This window comes from Bos mutus, chromosome 21, assembly GCF_027580195.1.
Source record: "Bos mutus isolate GX-2022 chromosome 21, NWIPB_WYAK_1.1, whole genome shotgun sequence".
NCBI lineage: Eukaryota > Metazoa > Chordata > Mammalia > Artiodactyla > Bovidae > Bos > Bos mutus.
In genome coordinates, this window is record NC_091637.1 from 51,876,836 (window position 1) to 51,893,963 (window position 17,128).

Genomic DNA, 17,128 nt, shown 5'->3' on the forward strand with positions numbered 1-17,128 from the left:
TGCCTATTTCCTCTCTGGCTGTCAGCAATTCTGCTCAGCTCTCACATGAGACAGCGACTCTAGCACATTCATGGGCATACTTTGAGAAAAAAATTATGTTAATTCTGTATCTTGAATTGCTGCTAGCTGAGCTGAGTTCTAATTTCTTCAGGAACACCTTGAAGAAGGACACCCAAGTCATTAACATATGCTGCTTAATCCAATGAATCATAAACCCTAATGTGTTGTATTCTTATGTCTTCATGATACTCCTTAGAAAGTATGGGATCAATAAACTACAAAAATATCATTAAAAAGTACAAGCAATGATATCTCACATCCTTAGTCCACGTACGTTAAATAAAATTTTTATACATAGCAAAACAACAACAACAAAAAGTACCTGATTTGGAGTTAAAAACAATGTGTCTTCATGTGTAGCCTTTGGCAACTTATTGAATGATTTTAAATACCCTACCACCATGTATGTGTCATTCTAGAATACATGTTGTTGTTTCTGTTGAGTTGCTCACTTGTGTTCAGCTCTTTGTTATCCCAAGGATTACAGCACGCCAGGCTTCCCTGTCCTTCACTATCTGCTGGAGTTTCCTCAGATTCATGTCCATTGAGTTGGAAATGCTATCTAAACATCTTATCCTCTGCCACCCTCTTCTCCTTTTGCCTTCAATATTTTCCAGCATCAGGGTTTTTTCCAATGAGTCAGCTCTTCAAATCAGGTGGCCAAACTACTGGAGCTTAAGCTTCAGCATCAGCCCTTCCAATGAATATTCAGGGTTGATTTCTTTTAGGATTGACTGGTTTGATCTCCTTGTTGTCCAAGGGACTCTCAAGAGTCTTCTCCAACACCACAGTTTGAAGGCATCGATTCTTCTTCTTTATGATCCAACAATCACCTCCATACATGACTACTGGAAACACCATAGCTTTCACTATATGGACCTTTGTTGGTAAAGGTTGTCTTTGCTTTTCAATATGTCTAGGTTGATCATAACTATCTTTCCAAGGAGCAAGCATCTTTTAATTTAATGGCTACAGTCACCATTCCCAGTGGTTTTGGAGCCCAAGAAAATAAAGTCTGCCACTGTTTCCATTTTTTCCCCATCTATTTGACATGAAGTGATGGGACTGGATGCCAACATCATAGTTTTTTGATTGTCTGCCTTTAGGATGGTGTCATCTTTATATCTGAGGTTATTGATATTTCTCCTGGCAATCTTAATTTCAGTTTGAGCTGCATACAGCTAGTAATTCCCCCTGATGTACTCTTCATATAAGCTAAATAAGCAGGGTGACAATATACAGCCTTGATGTACTCCTTTCCCAATTTTGAAGCAGTCTGTTGTTCCATGTAAGGATCTTACTGCTACTTCTTGACCTTATACAGGTTTCTCAGGACACAGGTAAAAGAATCCTGAAATTCTTTTCAGAATTTTCCACAGTTTGTTGTGATCACACTGTCAAAGGCTTTAGTGTAGTCAATGAAGCAGAAGTAGATGCTGTTCTGGAATTCCTTTGCTTTTTCTATGATCTAACGGATGTTGGCAATTTGACCTCTGGTTGCTCTACCTTTTCTAAACCTAGATTTTCAGTTGGAGGTTCTTGGTTCACACACTACTGAAACGTAGCTTGAAGGATTTTGAGGATAATCTTGCTAGCATGTGAAATGAATGAAATTGTACACTAGTTTGTACATTCTTTGGCACTGCTCTTCTTTGGGATTGAAATGAAAACTGACCTTTTATAGTCCTGTGGCCACCGCTGAGTTTCCCAAATTTTCTGGTATACTGAGGGCAGCAGTTTAACAGCATCATCTTATATGATTTGAAAGAGCTCAGCTGAAATTCCATCAGCTCTATGAGCCTTGTTTGTAGTAATACTTCCTAAGGGCCTCTTTACTTCAGACTCCAAGATGTCAGGCTCTAGTTGAGTTGACCACATTATTGTGGTTATCTGGGTCATAAACACTTTTTTGTATAGTTCTTGTGTGTATCCTTGCCACCTCTTTTTAATCTCTTCTGCTTTTTTCCAGTTTTTACCACCATTTCTGTCCTTATCATATCCATTCTTGCATGAAATGTTCCCTTGATATCTCCAGTTTTTGTGAAGGGACCTCTAGTCTTTCTCATTCTATTGTTTTCTCTACTTGTTGCACTGTTCATTTAAGGTCTTCTTCTCTCTCCTTGCTATTCTCTGAAACTCTTCACTCAGTTATGTATATCTTTCCCTTTTCTCCCTTGCTTTTTGCTTCTCTTCTTTCCTCAGCTTTGTATAAAGTCTACTTAGACAACCACCTTGCCTTCTTGCATTTCTTTTTCTTTGGATAGTTTTGGTCACTGAATCTTGTGCATCTATGAACCTCTGTCCATAGTTCTTCGGGCACTCCATCAGATCTAATCCCTTGAATCTATTCATCACCTTCACTGTATAATCATAATCATATAATCATAATCATATGATTTAGGTCATACCTCTATGGCCTAGTTGTTTTCCCAATCTAAGCCTGAATTTTGCATAAAGGAGCTCATGATCTGAGCCACAGTCAGCTCCATGTATTGTTTTTTCTGACTGTATATAGCGTCTCCATTTTCAGCTGCAAATAATATAATCAATCTATAATCAGTGTGATTTCAGTATTGACCATTTGGTGATGTCCTGGTGTAGAGCTGTCTCTTGTGTTTTTGGAAATTGGTGTTTGCTACAACCAGTGCATTCTCTTGACACAACTCTGTTAGCCTTTGCCCTGCTTCATTTTGCAATCCAAGGCCGAACCTGCTGTCACTCCAGGTATATCTTGACTTCGTTCTTTTGCTTTCCTTCCCCTATAATGAAAAAAACTTTTATTTTTTTTTTTTTGCTGTTAGTTCTAGAAGGTCTTGTAGGTCTTCACATAACTGTTCAACTGCAGCTTCTTCAGCATCAGCAGTTGGGGCATAGACTTGGATGACTGTGATGTTGAATGGTTTGTCTTGGAAACGAACCAAGATCATGATGTTGTTCTTGAGGTTGTACTCAAGTACTGCATTTTGGACCCTTTTGTTGATTATGTGAGCTACCCCATTTCTTCTACAGAATTTTTGGCCACATTAGTAGATATAATGGTCATCTGAATTAAATTTGCCTATCCCCGCCCATTTCAATTCACTGATTCCTAAGATGTCAAAATTCACTCTTGCCATCTCCTGCCTGAGCACGTCTAATTGTCCTTGATTCATGGAGCTAACATTTCAGGTTATTACGCAATATTGTGCTTTACAGCACTGGACTTTACTTTCACTACCAGATACATCCACAGCTAAGCACTGTTTCACTTTGGCCCACCAGCTACATCCTTTCTGGAGCTATTAGTGTTTGTCTTCTGCTTTTTCCCGCTAGCATATTGCACACCTTCCGACCTACGTGGCTCAACTTCTGGTGTCATATCTTTTTGCCTTATCATACTGTTCATGCAGTTTTCACAGCAAAACACTTCAGTGGTTTGCCATTCCCTCCTCCAGTGGACCGCATTTTGTCAGAACTCTCCACTATGATCCGTCAGTCATGACTCATAGCTTCTTTGAGTTACACAAGCCCCTTCTCCATGACAAGGTTATGATCCATGAAGGGGAACAATACATGTACTAAAAAGTAAAAATTCAAGTCCAGAGAACATTCATGTGGAGAAGCAGGATTAGACTAGAGGAATATTTTAAAGAACATATTTTATTGAAATGCACACATATTTGATTCTGAAGGTCTTACAAATATCAAACTTTCAGAAATGTTGTATGTATAAGATAACAAAAGCAGGTAAGAAGTTCGACACAACACCTGACTTTTGGTTATTACATAACAACATTGCATCTTTCTCTGACTGCACTCAGATATTTTTATAGCTTTGAATACTTCAATGAGAATTCATCACATTATATTTGGTGATGATGAAATATCACATTTGATGTTTCAAGTGATGATGTAAATGGAAATTAAAATGATACTGAATTTTAAAAATACATTTGACTGTGAAAATCTATATTAACAAATCTAGTGTGTTTTCCTAAATATTCTTAAATATGCTTTCCAAAGTTTTCAGTGATCAGGTATAAAAATGGGTAGACATTTACCTCTAATTCCTGGTCCTAATGGGAATATGCCATTCACATTATGGCCTGTTCCTCTTACTACATCCCTCCCGTTGGCAAGAAATATAGAACAGCCTGTAGAGACATTCCCAAATTATAATTTCCAACAGGAAATGTTCAATATCCAGCTACTGAAGATATGATTCTACCCCTTTGTCATTTAGTTTGCAATATATCAAGTGATTATATATCTTTTATGTATATATTTCTATTTACCTTAGACAGTTTACCTGAAATAAATGAAATAAATCTTATATACACAATGATAAGATTTGGAGACATGGATATAATTCCTGATGCTTATAATACAAAATTATACTCTGGACATGGAATAAATAGTGTAAAATCTAAGCATATTAGCATGCTGTGTCAGACTTAGGACAGAAAATTCATGGAAGAGGAGTTTGATTCAATTTGGATAAAGGCAAAACTGTTATCATCTACAAAAACATGTTTGGTAGATACTCCTTCCTTATGGAAATGAGGATGATAATTGTTTTTTTGAGAAAAAGGATTATTGTAAGCAAATATGAAATTCAATGCTATTTTAGAGCTGATAGGAAATGTAAGGGTTTCTTAGGGTTCCTGGGGAATGTGGTTGCATTCCAGTTATTCTAATATTCTACATATGTACCACTGTGTAAATATCTGGATGCTTATAAATTCCATGACTTACAGAGAAACAAAGAACAGTTTAAAACAATATGCTTCTTTATTCTGTGTGACTGTGATAGCTAATTCAAAAATATATACTTCTAAATGCAATCTACCAAAATATTGCATGGCCATAAAGTTTGTTCGAATTTTACTGTAACATCATACAGAAAAACCCAAATGAACTTTCTGGCCAATCCAAAATACAGTGGACCTGAGTTCAAAACTTGACTTTATAATTAATTTTTTTCTAAATATTGGCTAGTCATCATGTTTTAATTCATAATACCTGTATCATTAGCAAGCTGTGAAATAGAACACATTAAGGCATGCAGAGCATACAATAAGCATTCAATCTTGACTACTGTAAGTAATCACTATAATCAAACTAGCTCTAAACAAAATAATTTAAGAGCAAATTCTAGCTAAGGTAAAAATCCCTATAGCTCTTCACCATGAAAGATAATTCCTATGATAGATCTCAAACGTATTTTCACTGTGGCTTCCAGAAATATATTATCAGTAAATTTATATTCCTACTATTTTTTTTTTGAGATTTTTTTTTTTTAATTTTTTAAAATTTTATTTTATTTAACTTTACAATATTGTATTGGTTTTGCCATATATCAAAATGAATCTGCCACAGGTATACATGTGTTCCCCATCCTGAACCCTCCTCCTTCCTCCTTCCCCATACCACCCCTCTGGGTCATCCCAGTGCTCCAGCCCCAAGCATCCAGTATCGTGCATCAAACTTGGACTGGCGACTCATTTCATATATGATAGTATACATATTTCAATGCCATTCTCCCAAATCATCCCACCCTCTCCCTCTCCCACAGAGTCCAAAAGACTGTTCTATACATCAGTGTCTCTTTTGCTTTCTCATATACAGGGTTATTGTTATCATCTTTCTAAATTCCATATATATGCGTTAGTATACTGTATTGGTGTTTTTCTTTCTGGCTTACTTCACTCTGTATAATAGGTTCCAGTTTCATCCACCTCATTAGAACTGATTCAAATGTATTCTTCTTAATGGCTGAGTAATACTCCATTGTGTATATGTACCACCGCTTTCTTATCCATTCATCTGCTGATGGACATCTAGGTTGCTTCCATGTCCTGGCTATTGTAAACAGTGCTGCGATGAATATTGGGGTACATGTGTCTCTTTTAATTCTGGTTTCCTCAGTGTGTATGCCCAGCAGTGGGATTGCTGGATCATAAGGCAGTTCTATTTCCAGTTTTTTAAGGAATCTCCACACTGTTCTCCATAGTGGCTGTACTAGTTTGCATTCCCACCAACAGTGTAAGAGGGTTCCCTTTTCTCCATACCCTCTCCAGCATTTATTGCTTGTAGACTTTTGGATCACAGCCATTCTGACTGGCGTGAAATGGTACCTCATAGTGGTTTTGATTTACATTTCTCTGATAATGAGTGATGTTGAGCATCTTTTCATGTGTTTGTTAGCCATCTGTATGTCTTCTTTGGAGAAATGTCTATTTAGTTCTTTGGCCCATTTTTTGATTGCGTCATTTATTTTTCTAAACTTAAACGCTTCTGCACAATAAAGGAAACTATAAGCAAGGTGAAAAGACAGCCTTCAGAATGGGAGAAAATAATAGCAAATGAAGCAACAGACAAACAATTAATTTCAAAAATATATATTCCTACTATTAATTTCTCCCTAAATGAAGGTTATTAAGGATTGCTTTAAAAGAAAATTTGCATTTGTAGTTTAATAATTTTATATGTATTAGTATGTAGAAACAAAAGCAGTATTAATTCAAGAAATAGTCATCAAATACAAATTTGAGTGTTTGATCAAGGGTTAATACAAATGTTCAATAATGTTTTCTGTGATTGTATTGTAATTAGAATGAAACAAACCAAGAAACACTGTGAGGATGAATTACATTAAATTACATATTGAGATGACTTTCGAATGGGAAATAGGGTACTCAAAAGCATGTCCTTAGATCTCCCAGATTATCAAGTTATGTAATCATGTCTATTCCAGATGAGGTTGTGCTTTACACTGTCATCTCTTCCATATCATGATATTTTCATTACTCATGACTGACTTTTCATTAATTATGGAGACAACTCCATCTGAGGGAAGAATTTCAAGTTGCAGCTTCCAGTGAATTTAGTTGAGACTTTTACTTTTCTATTTAACATTCAAAAATGCTGTATGAGAAATTATACATCATCAAAGAACCTGATAAACTCCCAAAGTTAGAAAAATAGGATCTGAAAATATTATACAGACATTTTAATGTCTGACAAGCATAACGATGATAATACACATTTAGGAGTATTGCGAAAACATATATTAAATGTTTTAGAATAACCTTAATCAAAAGTCATCTTACACATGTTAGTTATTTCAGTTCAGTTCAGTTCAGCCGCTCAGTCGTGTCCGACTCTTTGTGACCCCATGAATTGCAGCACGCCAGGCCTCCCTGTCCATCACCAACTCCCAGAGTTCACTCAGACTCACGTCCATCGTGATGGATGCCATCCAGCCATCTCATCCTCTGTCATCTCCTTCTCCTCCTTCCCCCAATCCCTCCTAGCATCAGAGTCTTTTCCAATGAGTCAACTCTTCGCATGAGGTGGCCAAAGTACTGGAGTTTCAGCTTCAGCATCGGTCCTTCAAATGAACACCCAGGACTGATCTCCTTTAGGATGGACTGGTTGGATCTCCTTGCAGTCCAAGGGACTCGCAAGAGTCTTCTCCAACACCACAGTTCAAAAGCATCAATTCTTCTGTGTTCAGCTTTCTTCATAGTCCAACTCTCACATCCATACATGACCACTGGAAAAACCATAGCCTTGACTAGACGAACCTTTGTTGGCAAAGTAATGTCTCTGCTTTTCAATATGCTATCTAGGTTATTTAGATAGCCACAAAAAAGAGGCCGCATTTCTTATAAATCTAACCAAATAACCTTCTGAGTTCATTCCTGCTTACTAACTTAGGTAAGTTCAGTTTCTAAGATATTATGTTTTTTAATTGATGTTTTATATTATCAATATAAATCTTTATATTATCAAAAATATTGATTTCAAGACCAATCTTCATATTATTCCTCTTTCTCCCAATCTTGAATTTAGATAATCACATAAATAAAATTCAAGACATATATTTAAATCTATTGTACCTTGAACATAGTGCTTCTTTCATGTAACTGTAGAAACAAGGTATGTTATAAAAAATCAGATAAATTATTTCAACAAGCAAAAGGCATATTCTTTAAACAACTATACTGCAATCATTTTGTTGCAGTTTCTCATTTATATTACTTTGTAAAGAATGCAGGAGTGGTTTGGCAAAAGTTCTCAAGCAAGTGTTTAGGGAGATATTTTAGTTATAAGTAGCTAAGTGTTTTGCAGTGTTATCTTTTATTTTGTTTGTTCTTAAGTAATGTAATCTTCTTATTTATGTCCATGCATTGCTTTCAAAGCCTGCTCTTTGGAACACCTGTAGTATAATGATCTGTGGCAATGTTTAAAATGCAGCTTCATGAATCGTTCCTCATCTGCTAAACCACAATTTCTATGGAGAGGGCCGAGGAATATTAACAACTTCCTGTAAATTGTACTGAAAATGAAGTTTGAGAATCAAGAGCATGTAAAGGATATTCTAATCAGAGTGCATTGTAATGATAGTTGATACCATGATTCTCATTCTTTTTTCCTTTGATTAAATTACCATTTATGCCACTAGGAGCAACCCAAAGTCCGAGGTCAGGGGCAGCGGCCTAGAGGAGCAACCCCATGTCCAAGGAGTGGCGGAAGACCTACTCCATGTTCAAGGTCAGGAGGGGAGACCTATTAAAGGTAAGGAGCAGTAGCTGTGCTTTGCTGGAGCAGCCATGAAGAGATAACCAAAGTCCAAGGTAAGAGAAACCCAAGTAAGATGGTAGGTGTTGCAAGAGGGCATCAGAGAGCAGACACACTGAAACCATAATCACGGAAAACTAGCCAATCTGATCACACGGACCACAGCCTTGTCTAACTCAATGAAACCAGGCCATGGCGGGTGGGGCCACCCAAGACGGACGGGTCATGGTGGAGAGGTCTGACAGAATGTGGTCGACTGGAGAAGGAACTGGCAAACCACTTCAGTATTCTTGCCTTGAGAATCTCATGAGCAGTATGAAAAGGCAAAATGATAGGATACTGAAAGAGAAACTCCCCAGGTTGGTAGGTGCCCAATATGCTACTGGAGATCAGTGGAGAAATAACTCTAAAAAAAAATGAAGGGATGGATCCAAAGCAAAAATAATACCAAGTTGTGGATGAGACTGGTGATAGAAGCAAGGTCCAATGCTGTAAACAGTAATATTGCATAGGAAGCTTGAATGTTAGGTCCATGAATCAAGGCAAATTGGAAGTGGTCAAACAGGAGATGGCAAGAGTGAATGTCGACATTCTAGGAATTGGTGAATGAGGATGGACTGGAATGGATGAATTTAATTCAGATGACCATTGTATCTACTACTGTGGGCAGGACTACCTTAGAAGAAATGGAGTAGCCATCATGGTCAACAAAAGAGTCCGAAATGCAGTACTTGGATGCAAACTCAAAAATGACAGAATGATCTCTGTTCATTTCCAAGGCAAACCATTCAATATCACAGTAAACCAAGCCTATGCTCTAACCAGTAATGCTGAAGAAGCTGAAGTTGAATGGTTCTATGAAGACCTATAAAACCTTCTAGAACTAACACCCAAAAAAGACGTCCTTTTCATTATAGGGGACTGGAATGCAAAAGTAGGAAGTCAAGAAACACCTGGAGTAACAGGCAAATTTGGCCTTCGAGTACAGAATGAAGCAGTGCAAAGGCTAATAGACTTTTGCCAAGAGAACGCACTGGTCATAGCAAACGCCTTCTTCCAACAACAAGAGAAGACTCTACACATGGACATCACCAGATGGTCAACACCGAAATCAGACTGATTATATTCTTTGCAGCCAAAGATGGAGAAGCTCTATGCAGTCAGCAAAAACAAGACTGGGAGCTGACTGTGGCTCAGTTTATGAACTCCTTATTGGCAAATTCAGACTTAAATTGAAGAAAGTAGGGAAAACCACTACACCATTCAGGTATGATCTAAATCAAATCCCTTATGATTATACAGTGGAAGTGAGAAATAGATTTAATGAACTAGATCTGATAGACAGAGTGCCTGATGAACTACGGAATGAGGTTTGTGACATTGTACAGGAGAAAGGGATCAAGAACATCCCTATGGAAAAGAAATGAAAAAAAAAAGCAAAATGACTGTCTGGGGAGGCCTTACAAATAGGAGTGAAAGGAAGAGAAGCAAAAAGCAAAGGAGAAAAGGAAAGATATAAGCATCTGAATGCAGAGTTCCAAAGAATAGCAAGGAGAGATAAGAAAGTCTTCCTCAGCGGTCAATCCAAGGAAATAGAGGAAACAACAGAATGGGAAAGACTAGGGATCTCTTCAAGAAAATTAGAGATACCAAGGGAATATTTCATGCAAAGATTGGCTCGATAAAGGACAGAAATGATATGGACCTAACTGAACCAGAAAGTATTAATAAGAGGTGGAGAGAATACAGAGAACTGTACAAAAAAGATCTTTATGACCCAGATAATCACGATGATGTGATCACTCACCTAGAGCCAGACATCCTGGCATGTGAAGTCAAGTGGGCTTTAGAAAGCATCACTGCAAAGAAAGCTAGTGGAGGTGATATAATTCCAGTTGAGCTATTTCAAATCCTGAAAGATGATGCTGTGAAAGTGCTGCACTCAATATGTTAGCAAATTTTAAAAACTCAACAGTGCCCACAGGACTGGAAAAGGTCAGTTTTCATTCCAATACCAAAGAAAGGCAATGCCAAACAATGCTCAAACTACCACCCTATTGCACTCATCTCACACGCTAGTAAAGTAATGCTCAAAATTCTCCAAGCCAGGCTTCAGCAACACATGAACTGTGAACTTCTAGATGTTCAAGCTGGTCTTAGAAAAGGCAGAGGTACCAGAGATCAAATTGCCAACATCTGTTGGATCGTGGAAAAAGCAAGAGAGTTCCAGAAAAACATCTATTTTTGCTTTATGGACTATGCCAAAGCCTTTGACTGTGTGGATCACAATAAACTATGGAAAATTCTGAAAGAGATGGGAATATCAGACCACCTGACCTGCCTCTTGAGACACCTATACGCAGGCCAGAGAGCAACAGTTAGAACTGGACATGGAACAACAGACTGGTTCCATATAGGAAAAGGAGTATGTCAAAGCTGCATATTGTCACCCTGCTTATTTAACTTATATGCAGAGTACATCATGTAAAACGCTGGGCTGGAAGAAGCACAAGCTGGAATGAAGATTGTGGGGAGAAATATCAATAACCTCAGATATGCAGATGACACCACACTTATGGTAGAAAGTGAAGAGGAACTAAAAAGCCTCTTGATGAAAGTGAAAGAGGAGAGTGAAAAAGTTGGTTTAAAGCTCAACACTCAGAAAACTAAGATCATGCCCTCTGGTCCCATCACTTAATGGGAAATAGATGGGGAAACAGTGGAAACAGTGTCAGACTTATTTTTGGGGGCTCCAAAATCACTGCACATAGTGATTGCAGCCATGAAATTAAAAGACACTTACTTCTTCGAAGGGAAGTTATGACCAACCTAGAAAGCAAATTAAAAAGCAGAGACATTACTTTGCTAACAAAGGTCTGTCTAGTCAAGGCTATGGTTTTTCCATTGGTCATGTATGGATGTGAGAGTTGGACTACGAAGAAAGCTGAACACAGAAGAATTGATGCTTTTGAACTGTGGTGTTGGAGAAGACTCTTGCGAGTCCCTTGGACTGCAAGGAGATCCAACCAGTCCATCCTAAAGGAGATCAGTCCTGGGTGTTCATTTGAAGGACTGATGCTAAAGCTGAAACTCCAATACTTTGGCCACCTCATGTGAAGAGTTAACTCACTGGAAGAGATCCTGATGCTGGGAGGGATTGGGGGAAGGAGGAGAAGAGGACGACAGAGGATGAGATGGCTGGATGGCATCACCGACTTGATGGACATGAGTTTGGGTGGACTCCGGGAGTTGATGGATGGGGAGGCCTGGCGTGCTGTGATTCATGGGGTCACAAAGAGTCAGACACAACTGAGAGAATGAACTGAACAGTCCTATCCAACAATTTGTGATGCCATGAATTGCAGCCTGCCAGTCTCCTCTGTCCCTGGAATTTCAGGCAAGAATACTGGAGTGGGTAGCCATTCCCTTCCCCAGGGGATCTTCCCAATCCAGGGATTGAACCCCTGTCTTCTGCATTGCAGGCAGATTCTTTTACTGCTGAGCCACCTCAGAATGTATTTCCTACATGAAGCTTTGCCACTTCCACTGTTTGCATTGATCAACTTTGCCTTCTCATTATCAATTTTATTTTCTCACTGTCTCAATCAGGACCCAATGGGAGACAGATGCCAGAAACAAATTTGAATACCTGAAAGTTTAATCACAAAAAAATAATTTCAAAAGCTTGGCTTGTATATGGGGGAACCATAATGAATAGTGCTTGAATTTGAGGTTAGCATCAGTACAACTATCACCACCTCTAGGTTCAAATAATAGAGAAAGGAAGGAGCTTACAATTTCAAAAGAAAGGGGAGTTCTTTAGCACAGGTCTTTTAGGAGAAGCAGCATCCTTCTGTGAAGGGACACAGCAGGCACAGGGTAGACTCACAGTATGGCGAACAGGGACCTGTATACTTTGACCCCTTTCTCCTCAAACTCTTCACTCCTCCTCTCTAGTTCCCCACTGGTTAAACACAACAGGAAGGCAAGGGACATGCAAACGCTTAGATGTGAATCATATGGATCAGGTAACCTGACAGAGGACAGGAAAGGGTAGAGTGGCTCCAGAAAGATGCAAAATACATCTAACACCCTAATTCTCAAAATATGCATTTGTCAGTGCTTCTGATTTCCAAGTTGTTCAGTGATGATAATATATCTGAAATAGTGTTTTGTTATGTGAAATGATTTGTAGATATACAGTGCTGCTGTAATTTGTATGTATTTGTGTTTAAATGCACATTTATGTCAATACATTTTGTGTATATGTGACTATATGTGAAAAAGACAAGACTAAAAAGAGAAAAAAAAATTGCCTCTCCCTGTTGACACTACTTTTTCATTGTAGTATCCCTGGTTTGCCCTGCTTTATTCTCATAATCTCTGGTTTAAATTCTCTTAATCTGTTTACCCCCTTTGGTGAATTCCAAACCTCACATTCCATCTAATTATTTTTCTTCTCTATATTTATGCATATAGGTAATCAAAATATATGGTATATATATATATATTACACATTGCTTTGTTTCTGATTTACACAAACACACATACATATGTGTCCATGTTGCTGCTTTGGCATTCTAATTTGTTTCTAATGTAAATCACAAATTGTTAATTATTTCCAATGACATTTAACATTTGTTGAATATTTTACAGCTGAATATAAATGCATTTCAATTTTGTTTGCTTTTTAGATAAATTGAAAGACTATACCATTAATTTTTAACAGATGTTTATTTCAACAATTATTCCTTTCTTCTCTTTGTACTGCTTCTTCACAGGATGCTTAATATTCAAATTCACATCCTTATTTTATTTAAAATATTAAGACTCTTGTCTCCCCATCAGCTGGATCAGGAACCTAGAGAATGTTGGCTTTAATACTAGTAAGCCTAAGAAAATCTTCAATTTCTCCAAAGAACCAGTGTTTTTCCTTAGATCGTATCTACTTGCTCCTGGCTTATGATTAGATCATCACTGCCACTTTTCTGACAACTAATTCACCTCACTGTAAGATATATCTTTACCAAGGAATCAACGATGTCATTTAAAAGTCTAAGCATGTTGTAAATTCAGCTATTTTTTACCTTTACCAATCCCAAAAGTCTAAGTGCTTAAGTTGTCAGGGAAACAAAAGAAATAGTAAGGAAGAAGTCTGAAATATCCCTCCCAGGAGATGTTTAAACATAGCACAGAAGCAAAACTATCTCTGGTGTAGGTATATTCATGCTTGGAAATATAGCTACTTATTTTCACTCTCTTGAGTTTTTTTTGGTCAGTTGTTTAGAATATTTTTTAAAGGCATGATAATTTAAGAGAGAGGTGTATATATATATATATATATATATATATATATATATATATATATAGAGAGAGAGAGAGAGAGAGAGAACTGGTACTTAAATAATAAGTATTGAAAATCTTACGAAGTTACAGCATATATGTTTGACCAGTCTTGAAATAGTAGTGGTAAATTCAAATGTATCTTTAGAATTTAGAGAGTACTCAGAGGTAAAAAATCATAACCATTTAAATAATTTCCATTATTTTTACTTGTTACTGCTAAGTCACTTCAGTCATGTCCAACTCTGTGCGACCCCATGGACAGCAGCCCACCAGGCTTCCCTGTCCCTGGGATTCTCCAGGCAAGAACACTGGAGTGGGGTGCCATTTCCTTCTCTTGTTAGATATTGATTTTTCTGTGCACGCATTGGTGAGTTCAACTTGGGTTATGTTCAAATTTCTCAGAAGAAAAGTTTTAAAATAATTTTGAAACACAGTATTGCCAGATAGTACTTAAAATGCACTGTGAGATCAATTTTCAAACTTCTTTTTCCATTCCCAAAACAACAATAAATAATGGGAGAGGCTATGCATGTGTAAGGGTAGGGGGTATGTATGATATCTATCTTCCCTTCAATTTTGCTGTAAAGTTAAGACTGTTCTAAAAAATAAGTCTTTAAAATTAGGAAAAGTTAATTTTTAATTAAAATATATTATTACAACAAAAAATTATATTTTTTAATTTTTCTTTTCTCATTGGACTACAGAGAAACTGGAACACATAGATGCAACCCAGGCACGTTGGATCTGCTGTGCTCTGGGTATAAAATCAGGGAAATATGGGAGTCTGACTCTTGCATTGATGATACTTAAGACTGACATAGCACTGAACACACAATACTATGCAATGAATTAAGTGTTATCCCAGTTAAAATGATGACAGATTTGCTCTGGAAACTTACAAAGCAAGAGGGAAAATAAACATATTTGGCCAACATTCCAGATAGTAAAACAAGCCATGAATCTCTGGTAATTATGATTATGACCACAGAATTATGAATTCTGGAGTACTGATAACATTAATGTAAATTAAATGCATGAAATTCTAAAAATAGGCATACATGCAAGACTTCACTTTATGAGAGTGAGTAAAAGAGGGCTTATACAGTGCAGTTTATGCTGCTAAGACAAACTGCACAACTTATTACTACCTTTCCCCAAATATATATAAAGAGAAATTTAACTCTCTCTCCTTGTATATTCTTTATACTAAAACCAATTCTATATGAATCAAATATTTGGCAAAAAATAAGTCATAAAACCTCACAAATTATGAATAAATGTTTGCAGAATGAAAAATTATTTCTAGCTAGACATAAAATTCAGAGACAGTAAGTAAAATCTATGATAAATGTGACTACCTAAAATTTTAAAATTTTGAACATGAATAAAAAACAAAATACAAGTTAAAAAGCAAACTGCCATATTGAGTAAAAATATTTGCAATATATATGACAGAAATGGAATTGATTTCTTTAATATTACATGTAAAGAGTTTAAACCAAGCACTAAAAAATATAAATTACACAGTACAAACTGGATATATTAATTGAAAGTGCAATTTCTATAAAAAATAGTCAATCATACATAACTATATGTAAAGTTGTGAATCATATGTAAGAAGTAATTTTTAAAAACATGTAGCCATGAATACTCAGCATAAGAAATAGGAGATTAAGCATTCTATTTGCTTTTGATTATTTTGTTTTATATTTCTTCCTACATTTTTTGCATTGAGCCAAAAATAATCTACAAGTAAGTTACTAGAACCAATAAGAATTTTGCAGGATAAGGAGGATATACATTCAATATATAAAAATAAAAAATATATATAAATGCATATGCATATATACACAATTAATGAGCAGCTGGAAAATAATATGAAAAATACTGCCTTATAGTATAAGTTACTGATATGATGTATCACAATATAATACTATATAATTTATACTTATAAGTATATACGTATACTTTATATTATAATGTTATTATCAGTATAATAAAGTATTTTATGAGATATAGAATAAGGCTAACACTATAGCATCAAAACACTATATCCTCATAATTCTAACTAAATATCTATATAATTTCTAGGTGAAATTACATGTATATGTAAAATTTTATATATATATATATACACACACATAATTTTTAAAAGACCTATAAAAATGAAAAAATCTTTCCACTTAATAACAAGACAAAGAAGATTTAAAATGGATTATATGTTTGAACCAGCATCCTTAAAAAAAAATGGTACATATGATAAGCAGGGCTTCCCTGATGGCTCAGGTGGTAAAGGATCTGCCTGCAATACGGGAGACCTGGGTTCGATCCCAGGGTTGGGAAGATCCCCTGGAGGTGGACATGGCAACCCACTCTCTAGTATCCTTGCCTGGAGAATCCCCATGGGCAGAGGTGCCCGGGGAACTACAGTCCATGGAGTTGCAAAGAGTTGGATATGACTGAGTGACTTTCACTTATAATAAGCAAATGAAAAGATCTGTCAATAGGGAATTTAAATATTCACCATAATACCATTATACATCTATTAGAATGGCTAAAATTAAAATAGTATACACACCATGTACTAAAATTCTTTATTTTTTTGGTACAACTTTCCACACAATGTTTTATCTATCCATTCTAATTAGCCAGCGACATAGGTCACCTTTGAAATATCATCTAAAATTTGCACCACTGATATAATTCAAATTTAGAGTGGTTTGTCACAACTGAAAGTGTATATAAAATACCAGTATCTAAAATATAACATCTAAAAGACTCCTACTCTTTAATCATCTCTTTCTATTTCATATATTCACCAATTTATTTAATAAATATCTGTTGAACCCACTATGTTCCAGACAACGTTCCAGGACTACGAATAGATCAGTGAACATAGCAGTCAAAATGACTCAGATCATAGTTTCCTGTTGAGTTAGGTGAGAGAGATAACAAAGAAAAAAGAGAGATTATAGGATATATTGTCATATAGTGACAAGTGATGAGGGATAAGTAAAACATGAACAGGTCAAAGAGAGTAGAAGAATGCTCCAATCTTGAATGGGGTTTACAGAAAGCCTCGTTGAGAAGATGGACTATGAAGGACAACCAGGAGAAGAGGGGCTGATCAATGCAGATATGTAAAGTTCCAGGCAGG